Source organism: Hippopotamus amphibius, chromosome 9, assembly GCF_030028045.1.
Source record: "Hippopotamus amphibius kiboko isolate mHipAmp2 chromosome 9, mHipAmp2.hap2, whole genome shotgun sequence".
Classification (NCBI taxonomy): domain Eukaryota; kingdom Metazoa; phylum Chordata; class Mammalia; order Artiodactyla; family Hippopotamidae; genus Hippopotamus; species Hippopotamus amphibius.
The window spans coordinates 3,282,931-3,298,626 of NC_080194.1; the positions used below are offsets into that span (position 1 = coordinate 3,282,931).

The 15,696-nt window shown below is 54.1% G+C and overlaps 1 protein-coding gene across 6 annotated transcripts in view; it reads right to left on the reverse strand.

The window, feature by feature from the left end:
- The window catches only part of TSPAN18 (tetraspanin 18), a 190,843-nt gene that overhangs the window by 59,451 nt on the left and 115,696 nt on the right, over nucleotides 1-15,696 (reverse strand). For 4 of the 6 annotated variants that reach the window (XM_057750108.1, XM_057750103.1, XM_057750106.1 and 1 more), the window contains exon 3: nucleotides 2,635-2,776. The exons of 1 other annotated variant lie outside the window; for it this stretch is intronic. The gene's annotated coding sequence lies outside the window, so the exon portion shown is untranslated. Of the gene's footprint in view, nucleotides 1-2,634; nucleotides 2,777-4,734; nucleotides 4,821-15,696 lie in introns of all 6 variants that reach the window. One more of the 6 variants, XM_057750107.1, reaches the window with a different exon arrangement.

The window sequence follows — 15,696 nt, forward strand, 5'->3', positions numbered from 1 at the left end:
TTCAACCAAACACAGACCAATCAACACTGACCAAGTCTGATCAATCAGCATATTCTCTCCTTCTGGTGTCAGTGATTGGTCAGAGATGGTCAGGTGACCCGAGGCCAGCCAATAACCTTCAATGCTGGGACTTTTGTAGGAACTTCTGGGAAAAAGAAGCACTCCTTTCATTGGATCTGCAATGAACAGGATGTCAGTCCCGAGCTGCTGGCCACTGCCCCACCGCCACGTGGGGAAGACTTGCTGGGGACTGAAGCCCACAAGGAAGGAAGCAGAAGGCACAGACCTAGACATCATTTGAGCCTTGGACACCAATAAACAGACTCCAGATTGCCACTATATTACAAACCAATAAAAAATGAATAAATTACCTGGCTTCTTATTCAATCAGGTTTGAGTTGAGTGTTGGCTCCCAAACGATGCGGCACCTGATCTCAGTTCAGCCTCTGCCTGGCCTCTCATCACCCCACCCCACCCCCACCCTGTCTCCCCTGCAGCCAACCTTCACTTCTGGCCTGTTATTGGTTCTTCTGACCTGGGCAGCAGCTCCAGCCTTCCCCTCAGACCCAAGGACTGGGCACAGGCCAGCAGCCCGCGGGGCTCACCTGTCCCCCAGGCTCCCTAGCTGTCTGGCTCCACCTATGGTTCTGTTTTGGCTGATCTAGCGGGACCCCTCCAGCCTGGGCTCCAATCCACTCACTCTGCCCCCATCCCTCCTTGTCCTGCTCACTGAATTTCAGCTCTGCTGGGAGAAACAGACACTACCCAGTGAATGAGGGCCCTGGAATCCAGCCACTCCTGAGCTCGCGGTGGGAAGAGTCACCCCATGGCTTTGGTCCAGGGCCTCAGAGAGACCTGCCGTGGGCAGAGGCAGTGGGGTGTGACTGCACTCAGTCCTCAAGCAGGCGGGGAGAGTTCCTGTATCTCTTACCCGCTGTATCACCTTGGGCAAACGGCCCCCTCTAAGTCTCCGGAGCCTCAACTTTAAAGTGGGGATCATATCACCATACACCTGACAGAAGGACAAAAACCTACAAAACTGACAGCAGCAATTGGTGGCAAGAAGATGGCACAAAAGGAACTCTCACTCATTGCTGGTGGGGATGCAAAATGGTACAGCCACTTTGGAAGGCAGCTTGGCAGTTCCTTAAATAGCTAAATATACTCTTACCATATAATTCAGCAATCATTCTCCCAAATATTTACCCAACTGATTGAAAACTTACATCCACACAAAAACCTGCACATGAATGTTTTTCGCAGCTTTACTCATAATCAGCAAACACTGGAAATAACCAAGATTTCCTTCAATAGATAAATGGACAAAAAAAAACCCTGTGATACATCCAATGGAACATTATTTAGCGATAAAAAGGAATGAGCTGTTAAGCCATGAAAAGACATGGAGGAATTTTAAATGCATGTTACTAAGTGAAAGAAGCCAGCCTGAAAAGGCTACCTACTGTATGATTCCAATTATATGACATTCTGGAAAAGGCATAAAAGAAAGGAGGCAGTAAAAAGATCACTGGTTACTGGGGGTGAGGAAGAAGGGAGGGAGGATTTTAAAAGGTGTGTGGGGGGAGATCATCTTATCTGGCAAGGCAGAGGGTCCCCCAGTATCCATTGCCCCTCCTTTCTTCATAAAAGAATTTTAATGGGGCAGATGGTCCCCCAGAATAAAGACGCTAAATCCCAGCCTCCCTTGCAGCTAGGTGTGTCACATGACTCCATTCTGGCCAACGGGACATGACGGGAAGTGATGTGCGCACCCTCTTAATGGAAGGGGCACCCTCTCCTTTTCTGATTTCCCCCTTCTTGCTGACCTGAATGGAGAGACCAGCGTGGGCCATCGTGGATTACATAGATAAGCAATGGTTAGAGCCACAGGATGAAAGGAACCTAGGCGCCTAATGTTTTTGTATCAAAGAATCCCCTTAGCTCAGAATTTTCCTTAGACACAAATCAACCTCTCTCTTGTTTAAGGAACGTTATTTTGCACTGTTGTGCACATACAACCAAATGATCATCCTAACAAGTGCTAGGACCTCTGAGGACTGTCCTGAGGATTCTGCATAACACAGGTAAAACAGCTTCGCTCACTCATACATGCAGCAAACAACAGCCAGTTTACCCTGCTGGGGTCTGGGGGCTCAACTGGGAACAACACAGACAGAGGCCTGTCCTCTGGAGCCCACATTCCAGGAGGCAGCCCATCAACGCGAGGATGAATTAGCTGTGATTGTCACGAGTGCGGGAATACTATGAGCAACAGCTAATCTCACTACGTCCTAGGCTCACTGCATGTCCTGTTCTAAGCACTTTTCACATATTACCTCATTTTATCTTCACCGTAAACCCAAGAGATGGGTGCTGTTTCTCCCTCATCTGACCAGGGAGGAAGCAGAGTCACAGAAAGGTTAAGAAACCTGCCCAGGCTCACACAGCTAGTAGTTGGCAGTCCAGGTCGGGCGGACGTTAAAGCCTTAACCACTGGACTCTCCTGCTAATGAAGGAAGTAGAACAGGACACGGAGATAAAGAATGATGGGTGTCCTCTGATGGCCGCTGGTAGCAACAGCCAACCAGCAAACACGGCGTGAAGCCCCGTGCTAAGCAGCCTGGGCTCCCTTACCTGGGTAGCCAGCGTCAAGGAGCCTGGAAAAAGATGGTGCCCACGTTTTCAGAAGTTCAAATTCAAAGGGTTCACGTTGCTTTGATGACAGCGTTGGAAGGTCTGGTCCCTGCAAGCTCGGGGCTGCCCAGGAGATGCCCACCTGTCAGAGACAAGCAGAACCAGGCGTGACTGCCTAGGAGGGAGACCCCATCAGCTCACACTGCCCGAGCGCTCTTCTTCTTGTCTGAAATGAGCTCCGGGCCCTGAGGAGAGAGTGTGAAGGGGCAGCCGGTGGGGGGCTGGGCTCAGGCATCAGGATTGGAGAGCCATCGTCCAGGTCCCGCCGAACTTGCCTGCAGACAATTCCAAGACACAGAGACATGCATATGCCTGCATGTGTACGTCCTGAATAAAAATACACAAGCGTCACGCCCACTGTGTCTAGCACGGTGCCCTTTGCAGAGCGGGAAGCCTGACAAATGTTTCCCGATTTACTTTGCTGTGAAACATAATTTTAAACGTCTGCGTGAGGGGGAAGAAACGCTGAGAGTTCGCACGCATTGGCGGAGAGATTCTCCCTCGTGTGAAAATGCATTCCTGCAACGCTCCATCCAGCTGGACCAGTGGCCTCATTTCACTCACAAGGAGACCGTCACCCAGAGAGGGGCAGTGACTCGCCCAAAGCCACAGAGCGAGCTGGTTGGCAGAGTGAGGCCTAGACCCCGGGTCTCTCCTGGCTCGTGGCCGGGTGCCCTCTCCTGGGCCACACTTTGTCGCTGTCAGAGTCGCACTCCTGGAGCAGCCCGGGAACAGGGCCTGCTGCCTGCCTGACAAGTGAATGCTGGTCACAGGCCAGCACAGAGGGTTGCTTCCTGGCCGCGTCCGAGCCCGGACAAGGTGTGGGAGGCAGTGCCCACGGGGGCTGGGAGCATGGGCTTGGAAGCAGGTGGACCTCGGTCCCTTGGGGCAAACTCTCTCCAGGAGTGGCAGACCCTGGGGAAGTCAGGTGTCCTTTCAGAGCGTCAGTCTCTTTATCTGTAAAACAGGGACGCTGACAGCATCTCTTGGAGGACTGCAGGGAGAGAAGGTGACGCTGCTAAGTCTGTGAAGCCCCAGCAGAGCCCCTGGCTCACAGCAGTCACTCAGGACACGTGAGGGAGGCGACCCAGTGCAGGGTGCTGGGAGTGCCGCCGGGGAGCCGGAGCACGGCGCTGGGCGCGGCTCCGCGCCCTCGGCAAGTCTGTAGACAAAACTCTCTTGATGCCACCAGTGATCTCGCTCCCTCTGCTGCCAGCCTCCGTCCCCATCTCTGCCTTCAGGGACCAGCGAGGGTCCCCAGCCCAGCACACCTGCCTCTCCACCCTCCCCCGCCTCGGGCGGCAACTCCCCACCTGCCCACAGGCTCCCGCACCCCAGCCCACGTTTCACCAGCCAGCAAAATGCAAATGTCATTAGCACTCTGCAAGCTGGTGAGCTCATGTCACCAGACGGCAGCCGGAGCGTGAGAAGTGGGGAGGGGCGGAGGGCGGGGGGGTGGGCACATTCCCCAGGAGGGCTGGCATTCTCGGCATTTGCCAGGAAGGGTGTGATGAAGAAATAAATAAATGGCTGCGGGAAAGAGGTGACAATGGAGACTGTTCTTGTAGCAGCGTGCTATAGAGCTCTGCCTTTCTCCCGGGCTCACCACGGCTGCCTGCGGTCCCTGCTTCAGCCCCCGTAGGATGATGGCTGTGTCTCAGCCTCTCTGGGGCTCCTCCCCACTCAGCCATCCACACACCTGATGAAGAAGTTCCTCTGGGGGACCCCCAGCCTCCATCCTTCATTGCCACCCCAGCCCATGCTCCCTCAGAGCTGCAGAGGAAAGCAGACTACCCCTCAGTTAACATGGCAGTGGAGGAGGCTGGATCTCATCTCCTAGGAGGAGGCGGCAGCACTGAACCCTACAGATCCGCAGGCAGGAGTGCTGGGTCCCAGCCCCAACATGGCACTAATCTGCTGTGAGCACGGAGGCACATCCTCCCATGTGGGGCCTTGCTTTTTCCATCTGTGAAAGGGGGCACCAGACACACCATCAGTCCCAACAGTCTCTCCAAGTCAGCTATAAACCCCTCCACTCACAGGCAGAGATGCCAACGTAAGGATCCTCCTCTTCTGATGTCCTGTGACACCAGCACTGATGACCCCGGCAGGCACGTTAAGGCTTCCTGGGAGAGGGGACAGGTATGTGTGTGTAGAGACAAGCGTAGGGCACTGTGGGAAGGAGGCCCAGGTGAGCAAAGGCATGGAGATACCCAGCAGGGGGACCTGGAGCCAAGGCTGCCCATCAGGATGTTGGGAAATGAGATGGAAGAGTCCTGTGGTCAGTGCTTTCCACTCATTTTCCCATTTAATTCTGACACTGCTAGCTTTCCCACTTTATTGACGAGAAACTGAGGCTCAGAGAGGTTAAGTTATAAGCAGACACATGGTTGTTAAATAGCCCTGACTGGATTTGAATCCCACAGTTGATTTAAGAGCAGAAGCAACTGTGGGATGCCGCTGTCTAGGCTGTTTAAAGTAGAAGGAGAACTAGAGAAATTCAGGAGCGTTTGTGACATGAGCGCGTGCAAACGAGCGCACGTGATGTGCGACGGTGGGCAACGCCGGCGTCCACGTGGGAGGGGTGGGGAAGTTCAGTGTGTGAACGTGAGTACACTGTAAACACAAGAGGGTCACCGCTGAAGGAAGCTGCTGCCCTAAGTCCGGGCCCAGAAATGCTGAATGGGGAGGACGTGGCCAAGCGGCTGATGGGGCGAGGGACCGGGCAGGTAGAAGGTCCTGGTCACCCCAAAGCGGCCCAGGAACCCCTGCTCTGTGAGATGTGAGATGGGCCTGTGCTCGTGGGTCCTGCCACGTGGGCCTGGCCTGCATCACTTGTCCCCAGATCCCATCCTCTCCTGGCTGCTGTCCAGGAGGGTGGCACGTCCTGCCCTCAGCCTCTTCCCTGGCTCAGTCTCCTCCACGGTCCCTCGGGCTGCCTGTCCCAGCTGGGGACAGATCCTGTAGATCCAGCCTAGTATACACACGGGGCTGCTGCCAGGGGGCAGGGAAGCCAGCAAGGGAGTGCACCTTGCACCCACTGGGGACCAGCCAGAACTGTACTCCAGCCACCAGCCACTGGCTCTGTGATCAGGGCACGCAACCTGCCTCTCTGAGCCTCAGTGAACCGCACAGAGCTGCTGAGGTGACTACCTAAGGGAAAAGGTGTGCAAACTATAAAATGCTGTGCCCACAGACAGGGCTGTAGTTCAAATTCCAGGGGCCAAGATAACCCAGGAATGAGTAGGGAGTTCCCTAGAGAGCCATGACTGGGGATCTAGCCGATGCCTTTCTGTAAGTCCCCCGGCCCCTCCCTTGGGCCTCAGTTTCCCCATCTATGAAGCACAGGGTCCCCAGGCTCACATACGCAGTGATGCTCAGCCCTTCTGTGTCTCCTTTGCTTCACTGTGATTGGCTATCAACAACACAGCTGGCTTTCATTTGCCAGAAATCAGAAGGCCATTCATGCAGCAGTAAGCTGAGTGAATAGGGCCCAAGGCAGGTGAGTTTTGATGGGAGGAGAGAGGTTTCATGGTTTCACGTTCAAGTCACCGGCCAAGAGGGAGTCTGATCATTCTAGGAAGACAGAAGGAAGCATGCAAGAATGGAGGGAGGCAGAACTGTTGGAAGTTGATAGAACTTGGAGAAACTCCCTCCCCAGGTTTGCGCTGGGCTGGCCCTGAATGCCACAGAGAAGACACAAGGAGTTCTATTTCACAGAGACCTCAAGGAACAGGAGCATTCACTTGTTTGGTGAACACGTGCTGTGTACTGGGGAGTGCCAGGGATGAGTGAGGCACCAACTCTGCCTTCAGAGGAACTCCTGTGATGGGGAAGAGGGACGATGCCCTTGTCTCCATAGTTCAAGGTGGCTTAGGAGGGCTCATCACATTGCTTGCAGAGGAGGGGCCTTCCTGCTTGGGGCCCAGGGAAGGCTTCGTGGAGGAGGAGGCAGATTTGAATGCACGAGGATGAGAGGAGGGCACCGTGGGCAAACGGACCAGGGTAAGCAAAGGCGAGGAGGTGCCTAAGTGTGAGGCGGGTATTCAGGACCAGGAGGCAAGGTGGCCTGTAGGGGTAGGATGGGAAATGAAATAGGAAGGGGCTGGAGGATTGAGGTCCTTGAATGGCCGGGCCACAGATGATGAACTCTGTCCACAGGCAGTGGGTAGCCACTGAGGGTCACAGAGCAGAGGTGTGCTTCAGCTGCTTGAAAAGCAGCAAGGAGCCCAGCCAAGTGGAAACGGATGAGGAGAGGATGGAAGGAGGATGGGCAGGGCCTAATGGCAGGGTGGGGGTGGATAAAGGGATGATGGAGGAGTGTGGAAGGTAGAGGGTGGATACTGAAACTGGCAGGTTGTGGGGAGGTGACACAGATGTGGGGGAAAGATGATGACCGGATTTAGACACGTTGGGTTTGCATCTCAGCTCTGCCACTGACATGGTGTACTCTCGGGCCTGTCAGTTTACCTCTCTGGGCCTCAGTTCCCCTTAAATCAAAAAAAAAATCAAGCCACTTCAAAGAGATGCGGGATTCAACCAGATAATATGAGAAGTGCTCTGAATACAGTAAGTGACTGGTGGATGCTTGCTTCCTAAAATGTAAGCGTTTGTTGCTTTTACTAATTAGTGGCGACCTTCTCCCATTACAAGTGAGGACACTGAAGTTCAAGGTCAAGTGAGTGGCTGGAATTGGCAGTGCTGGGCCTCAAATCATAGGAGAAGCAAATTATGAGCAAATAAACCTGGGATGACTCAGAGAAGAGTCTTGATTTTAAAATATTGCTAAAGAAAAGGGCTGTTTATGACTTCCGTGCCGTGCGCTTATTAAACCCAAGCTATAAATGTGAACTAATAAGTAAAATGAGGTAAGTTAATGAAGAAAATCAACCTTCAGGATGGATCCATATTACCTAATGGCAGTCCATAAACATAAACATAAAATTTTAAAATACAAGAATGAAATGCAACGGCCAGCAGCTCCAAGAATCTTCAATTTCTCTGTCTGAAAAATAAAAGCTATTGATTTTAGCTTGGGTTCTCATTGCTCACGAGTGAGCCTTTGAGAAGTCATAAAGGAAGGAATTATTTCCAATTGTTTACTCACTCAGGATCATATGTATTGAATTTAAATTGTCTCTGATTCCTAATTAGTACAAACCAAATTAGAATGTGAGTACAGCGATCTGGAAAGGCCCTTGGAGACCCGTAAGCTCCGTTTTCTTTGTTTTATAGACCTGGAACCGGAGGGACAGAGAAGTTGCCCAAGATCACACAGCAAGTAAGAGTGGGATCCCTGCTAGAACCCAAGCTCCAGGCACCCAGGTCGGCACCCTGCTCTGGTCTGTGCAGCGCCTGGGATCAGATCATTAAATCCAGTCCTCATGGGTGTGCAGGGGTGTTGCCTGGGCCTTAGCCCTGGTGGCTCCTATAATACGAACTTTCTCCGAGCTCTGGGGAAAAGTCATCTGCCCAAGATAGGACCCTCAAAGCCCAACAGTCTAATACTGATGGCAAAGTGAGTTCTAAGACGCTCTAGCACATTGGTATGTACGGGACCATTGAGCCCCTGTACCCAACCCGCTCGGCAGGCAGCTCAGCCAGGAAAGAGACACGCTGGGGGCCTAGGGTTCTGTTCTAAGAGGGGCTTCAGGCAGGCACAGCCCAGGCCCAGGTCAGTTCCTCCCTGTGCTCCAGGTGGAGCTGGGGACAGAAATGCCTCATTGTACAGTGGGGAAGGGAGGGCTCTCTTAACTCAGCCAGGCTCGCTCGCGCGCGCGCTCTCTCTCTCTCTCTTACACACACACACACACACCAGCAACCCCCACACCAACAGGGACGAAGGAGCTTTGCATGTGTCACAGGCCTGCCTGCGTGTCTGCGTGTGTGTTAGGCTTCCGCCTACATTCGATTATGAAGCAGATGTTTAATTACTACCTGAGTGGTATTAATCAACACGATTAATACACAACCCATACCACATAATTACTCTGCAATTACACTGAAACGAAATATTTTATTGCTGAGGGTCTGCTAATTACCCGGCCTTGCCAAAGGACAGGTATAACAGGCAGCATTTTTTCTTCTTTCCTTTCCTTCCTTTTCTCCCTCCTCTGCCCTCTCATTAATCTTCTGGGCGGACGTCCCGAGCACGCGGAACAGGGAGCCCAGGCAGGCTGCAGGCCTCCCCGCCGGGGTGCCGCTTCTGCACTCACACTGGTTTTCATGTGACCCTCAGTCGCCCCTGGTCCTCTCCTCTCAGCTCTCCAGCTTGGAAATGCATGTCCTTTCCAGAAATGAAGCCGGCCTCCTGCCGGCCTGCGGATGGAAAGGCAGTGGCGGGCAGGGGTTACCTGGGGACACCTTGCAGGCAGCTGCCTGGAGTTGAATCCCAGCTCTACCAGCTCCTGGCTGTGTCATCTCTGTCAAGTTAACTGTGCCTCGGTTTCCCCAGACGCACGATGGAGGTGACAGTAATCGCCTCAGGCATTTCTTGTGTGCATTTAACGTGATGGAAAGCAGAAAGCACTTAGCCAGTGCCCGGCACAGAGTCAGACTCTGGTGGTGGCTATTGTAACTATCACTGTTATTATCCACCCAGAAACAGCCCCTCCAGGAATCCTCCCACTCACAGAGTCTCCCAAACATCCAGGGTTCTGGACACCACTCTGTCCCGCAGATAGAGAGCGGGGTCCCATCTGCCCGGAAACATCTCCTTACATTGCCCCTCCCCTCTACCTGCCCCTCCATGGGCCCCACTCCCCTAATCCAAGCCTTCATCCTTTCTCACCTGGCCCACAGCCATCAGCCTCTACACGATCTCCCCGCTGCCCGCCCCATTCCATCCTCCACTGGGTGGGGAGACAGACCTCAGGGAGCGGAGCCTGGACCATGCCACGCTCCCGCTCAACAACCTTCTGTAGCTCACCATTGCCTATGCAGCAAGGTCCACCTGCCCCTGCTGGGGGATCACTAATGCTGCAAATTCCACCTTCATTTCTTAGGTGCAGGAGCACCTAGCTTTTAATGGTGAAGGAGTGAATGAATGAAAGTCTTGCTAGATTTGAGGCATCCACACCCACCAAGATGGGATGTCCCAGAGAATTTAGGAACCGGCATATCTCCATGGATTCAGGGTTTATCCCGCAACTTGGAGGTTATTCCTCACTGCTCATTTCCCCTCCATTGTTTCCCTCCCCTCTTCCCCCACAAAAATCTTCCCCAAACCAGCCGCATTTAAGAACAATCCATCTTTCAGGGCACAGAAACCACAGGTCCAGCAGAGCAAAGAGACTATATAAGGACCCTCAGATGCAGGGACCAGTGTGTGGTCTGCTGGAGAGATGTGTAAGGGACACGGTGACAAACTCCAGCACAGACGGCACATAGAGAGAGCTGGGGGCGGGGGTGTTCGTGTGTGCCTGTGTACATGGTGTACACACTCGTTTGTACTAAGTAGGGCCAATGCAGCTACTTCTGAGTGTGACTTAACTCCCTTCAGGGACAAAAATATCAAGTAGTGTGAGCCATTCACTTACTTGATAAACGTCAAACGTTGGGCTCTGGAGTCAGACCGCTGGCGTTAGAGTCCTCTCACCTCTGACTAGCTGTGTGACTTTGGGAAAATCCCTGAACCTCTCTGAGCCTCAGTTCTTCATTGTAAAATGGGGCCAATCATAGCTCCTACCAATAGAGTTCTTGTGAGGAGGGAACACACACTTTCATCAGCGTCTGGCACGTAGGAAGAGCCAGACCAAAGTCAGCTATTTTATTATTAATAATAATAAGCATGAATAAGCCCTGGGAACATAAAAACTCAATGCCTAAAGCAGAACATGGCAATATAGTACCGGACCCACGGGTGGAGAAGCCTCTGCAGAACATGAAAGCAGAAGGCAGGAAAGTGATTTTTGTCATTCGTTCATCCATCCAGCAAACACTCACTGAGTGCCTACTGTATAAATCTCTGTGTTAGGTGCCGCAGAAGGGCAGAGGGACTCCCTGTATTTGCAGTGAGGCCAAGTGGAAGATGCAGTTCACAAGCAGCTGGAAGAGGCTGGGGAATGTCCTACACCACTCACTGTATACACCCAAAGCCGCAAACTGCCAGTCACTGGGCACTAGATGAACAGATGGCAGCACTGTTGAAGACGTGGGAGATAGCTCCTAGATGAGTAGGCTCAAGTCCAAGGAGAAGGCGAAGGGGAAGAAAGGCTTTCCAAGCAGAGGGCACAGCGAGACGGCCCGATAGGTGGAGCGAGCAGCTAGTAGGCTGTGCTCTGGCAGAGACGTGAAAGGGGACGGGATAGGGAGCTGGCGGGTCTCTCTGACGCTGAGACAGAGCTTGGGCTAGCGGGGAACCAAAGGAAATTCACGGAGGGGCTGATGGGGGCCACTTCGGGTCCAGGGTTTTCCTTCTTCGTCTGAAGTTCAAGCCTTGGTCTCTGGAGCTCTGAAGCCCCCTCCCGGGAGGCCGATGGGAACATTGCCAGGGGACATGGGATCTGTTTCTCTCGCCTGAGATGTCCAGCCACAGGGTAAGGCCACAGGGCAAGTGTTCTGTCCACCAGCCTCCGCAGAGGCAGTATTAACCCAGATGAGAAACAGGAAGCGTGACTCTCCAGGTAGATGCAGGGAGGGGTCCACCAAGCCAGGATGCAGTTGTTTTCACCCAGCCAGGCTCTGCCGGCCCACGCTCAGCTGTATGTGATGAAGGTGGCCGAGGGCCGAGCAGAGATGTTTCCTTCCTTCCCCCGTGGGCCTCCTGTGCTGCTCCCTCCCCGGACATGTTCTGGTTCTTCACACACACACACACACACACACGCATGCACACACACACGCACGCACGGCAAAGTCTGGTGTTGGCTTAAAGCAATAAGGTCAAAGATCAAGAATGCCGACCACGAGGCAGAAAGCTTTGTTCTCGTCACAGCTCTGGGACAGCTGTGCTGTGTGCCCTGGGTAGACCATGTGCCCTCTCTGGGCTTCTACTTTCTCCTCTACAAAGTGAGGCGAAGTAATCAATGATCTTCAATGCACAAGTGAAAGGAAGGGGGCTAAGTCACCGCAGATGGGCAAAAGTGAGGTGAGGAAGAATCTAAAGAGCCTGAGTCCCCAGGATGACAAACCCCGCACCTGGGAGAAAGCCAGGCGGGTACCGACGGAAACAAGAATCGGGGGCTCCTGCAGCCTCGTTGATGGCTGAAGCTGAATTCAAATGCTGGGCCCACCATTCACTATGTGATTGGTTACCTAAGGTGAACCCCTCTGAGCCTCAGTTTCCTCGCCTGTAAAATGGGGACAATGACACTTCTCATTCGCAGAGTTAAATGAGAAGACACAAGGAGCTTGCCCAGCATGGCGACTGGGCTGTGTAAGCCTCATGAAGTGGGAGTTTTTTGTTAGTATTATAATTATAGCTCCATCCACATCTGGGGGAAATTCCAGCCCCAGCTCCTTCACTCCTCTGGGCCACCCTCAGGTGAGCAGGGACCCTGGGATGCCGCCGGTCCTCGCTGGATGGCGTGGGTCCCTCCCAGACCCCTGGCAGCCCCGGCCTGAAGGGGGTCTTTCCTGACCACACCTCGGCCACACCCAATCATGGCTCTGTACCTAACATGAGTTTTCTGGACAAACAGTGGCCACTTCTCAGAGCCGTGGGGAGAGGAACCTGGCATTAGGGCTTCTAACCTCCCCTGAAATGTGTCCTTTTTTTTCTTATAAGGGGAAAGTATCCATGTATCGCTTGCTAAATAACAATGAGAATAAACCAATCGCTCAGGGATAAAAACACCTCTGGGGAAATCCCAGGCCTTGGCTGACCCTGACGCTAGAGGCTCTGGCTGTGTTTCTCATTCCTGGCGGAAGGGAGCTAACAATGGCCTTCTCCTCTCCCGGCCCTGGGGACAGGGGTTATTAGAGATCACTAGTCCACCTCCCGCCCGTAGGAGGGAAGGAGCTCTCGCGGGCCAGGCCAGGCCAGGCCAGGCAGGAGAGACCCATCGTGGGATGGTCTCCACGCAGATGGTGGGAGCAGGAAGCCTGACCCCACCCACCCAACAGGTGCTCAGGGGCTAGGATGGAGCCACTGTCCACTTGGCCTCTTGATGTGTCCTCCTGTGGTCCCATGTGGAAGGGGTCTCTAAACGGAGACCCGGGGAAGTGGATGATTCTGGTAAGTGGTAGAAAGGGGCTTCCCACCTAAGTCCGTCAGGGGCCACGGCTGGAGTTTGCTTCCTAATTGCAAAGTGAGGAATACGTGTGTGGGGGTCCTTTCCTGGAAGGCGCACCCCTCCCCGGACTGCGGCAGCACTGGACGCAAAAGTTTCCACCCCCCCTTCTCTGGGGGCACCGCTGGCTCTGGCTGTCTGGATATCACCCGGCGATGCCCGGGAGGCTGCACCCCTGTCCCCACCCGCAGGCCTGGCCCGTCGCCCCCGACAGTGGGAGCTGGGCCCCCACTCCGCCATGTCCTTCACCCCCCTGGGACCCGGCTGCGGGCAGCGTGCTCGTGAACCCGTCCTTGCTTGGCTTCCTGCTCCCCTCGCTGGTCCCGAGGAGCCTTGCTCAATAATTCACTTGCACAGCCACTCCCGCTCAGGTTCTGCTTTTAGAGAACCTGACCTAAGTTACAAAGGAGACAGACATCCTCCTGTCATCTTGGGAGTCAACGCCCAGCGGGAGTCAAACCTGAGACACAGACGGATATGACATGACCCCTTCGACCATGACCACGGCTCCCCCCCGCCGGATCCAACGACAGGGGCTTCTGACACGCTGCACGCCCCTCTTCCCCTCCCGGTATCGCTGAACACCAGCAGCAGATGCAGCTGAGGCTAGAGAGATTATAAGGTGCCCAAGGTGACCTGCAGCTCCTATGTGGCCGCCCTTGGATTTGACCTCAGTTCTACCTGATTGCTTGGTCCCAGGACCCACCTCCCACTAACAAAGGGGACCTGAATACATCTGCAGAGGTGGAGGGCACGGATGCCCGGAGGTTAGGGTCACCCCCGGGGCAACGCTCGCTGTCCCCCTCTGCCACCTCCGGGGCCCTGTGGCTCAGGGACCACAGCCTGGGGGAGGCAACGCCTAACGTGGAGAGGGAGTGGGAGGCGCTGCAGACTGCTTCCCTGGTGCCACTCTCACCGGCCTGAGGGTCTCTCCCCCTCCAACGATCCTCACTGACCTGGTTCTCCCCCGCCCCCGACCCCAACTCCCCTTATGTCACAGAGCTCGCGGCTCAGCCAGGCGGGGAGCAGGCAGAGAATGGGGGTTTTTACCTGTGAATTTAGTGTCTGAACCCCTGCCGCTTGCCAAGCCTGAAAGGCTCCAAGGCAGACTCAGAAAGGAGGAGGGGAGGAGGAGGGGCAGGCAGCAAAGGGGGGGAATTACATCGGCAGCAGTGGCCCCACACCCCAGGCGTGACTCCGACAGCCAGCTCCCTGGGTGAGGGCGGCACAGGGGGGCCAGGGGAGGCTAGACTCCCTGCACCCAGAAGCAGAAGGCGGCCTGATTCCCAGAGCACCGGCCACCTGCTCACGCGGCCCCGCAAGCAGTCCACCGCTTGGGGCACAGCCCAGCCCAGCCAGGCACAGGGACCCTGCCCCTCATCCCTCCTGCCCACCACCTCCAGCCCTCGGTAGCAAGGCCTCTCCCAAGGCACCTTGAGCCCTGGCTACCCTGGTCATTGGACTTCATTTAATCCTCAAAAACCCTGTCCCATCTACCCTGTATGAGAAAGCTACCATGATCATCCCCATGCTATAGATGTAGAGGCTGAGGTTCAAAAAGGTGATGCACCCCCAACAAGTTCAACACAGAATTACCATATGACCCAGCAATTCCACTCCTGCATCTGTGCCCCAAAGAACTGAAGACAGAACGAAACAGACCCCTCTACCCCACTGCTCATAGCAGCACTGTTCACAGTAGCCAAGAGGTGGAAACACTCCAAATGTCCATCTAGACGTACACGGGTAAACAGATGGAGGTAATATATTCATCCAATGGAATATTATGCACTCAGAAAAAGGAAGGACGGATACATGCCATAATGTGGTAAACCTCCGAAACATTACACGAAGGGAAAGAAGTCAGGTACCGAAGGCCACATGTTGTGTGGTTCCATTTATATAAAATCTCTAGAATAGGTCGATCCATATAGACAGCTGTGGGGAGGGAGCCTTGATGCGTACGGGGTTTTCTTCTGAGGTGAAGAAAAGGTTCTGGCACGAGATAGAAGTGGGGGTTACATAACGCTGTGTGCTAAATGCCACTGAAATGTTACTTCAAAATGGTTAATTTTATGTCATGTGAATTTCTCCTCAGTTTTTTTTAATGAAATGAGATTTTATTTATTTTTTATTTCTTTTGGCCATGCCGTGCATCTTGCAGGATCTTAACACCCTGACCAGGGATCGAACCCGGGGCCCAGTAGTAAAAGTGTGAAGTCCTATTCACCGGGCCACCAGGGAATTCCCACACCTCAAAAATTTTAAAAGCTGAGGGAGGCTGGTGAGGGAGAGGTGATGCAATTCACTGAAGGTCAACGAGCAGGTAAGTGGGGGAGCCCAGGTTCACACTTGGGTCTTGCTGACCTCAGGGTGCGCCCTTGGCCGCCGTCCTCGGCTGCCTGTCCTGTGCTTTCCCATCTCTGGCCTTTGCCTCTGTTGTTGCCTCAGCCAGCAAGGCCCCCTCTCCCCATTTCTGCTCTCAAAATCCTACCCACTCCTCAAGGGCCTTGGTTAAAAAGCATCCCCCTCCCCAAAGCCTTCCTGATCTCCTCGGGAGTCCTCTCTGCTTGGAGCTCCCCAGCCCTGTGCCCTGCCCCGGGCACCTTTGCCTCCTGCCTCCTGCCAGAGTTAGCCGTGCTTACGGCTCTCCCTCGCTCCCCACCAGCCTCAGGGGATCGTCACACTCACAGGTCCTGGTGAGACTTAAATAACATTACAGCCCGCAGAGTTCTCTGCTCTGGGCTTGGCAGGCAGTGAGCACTCAATCAGT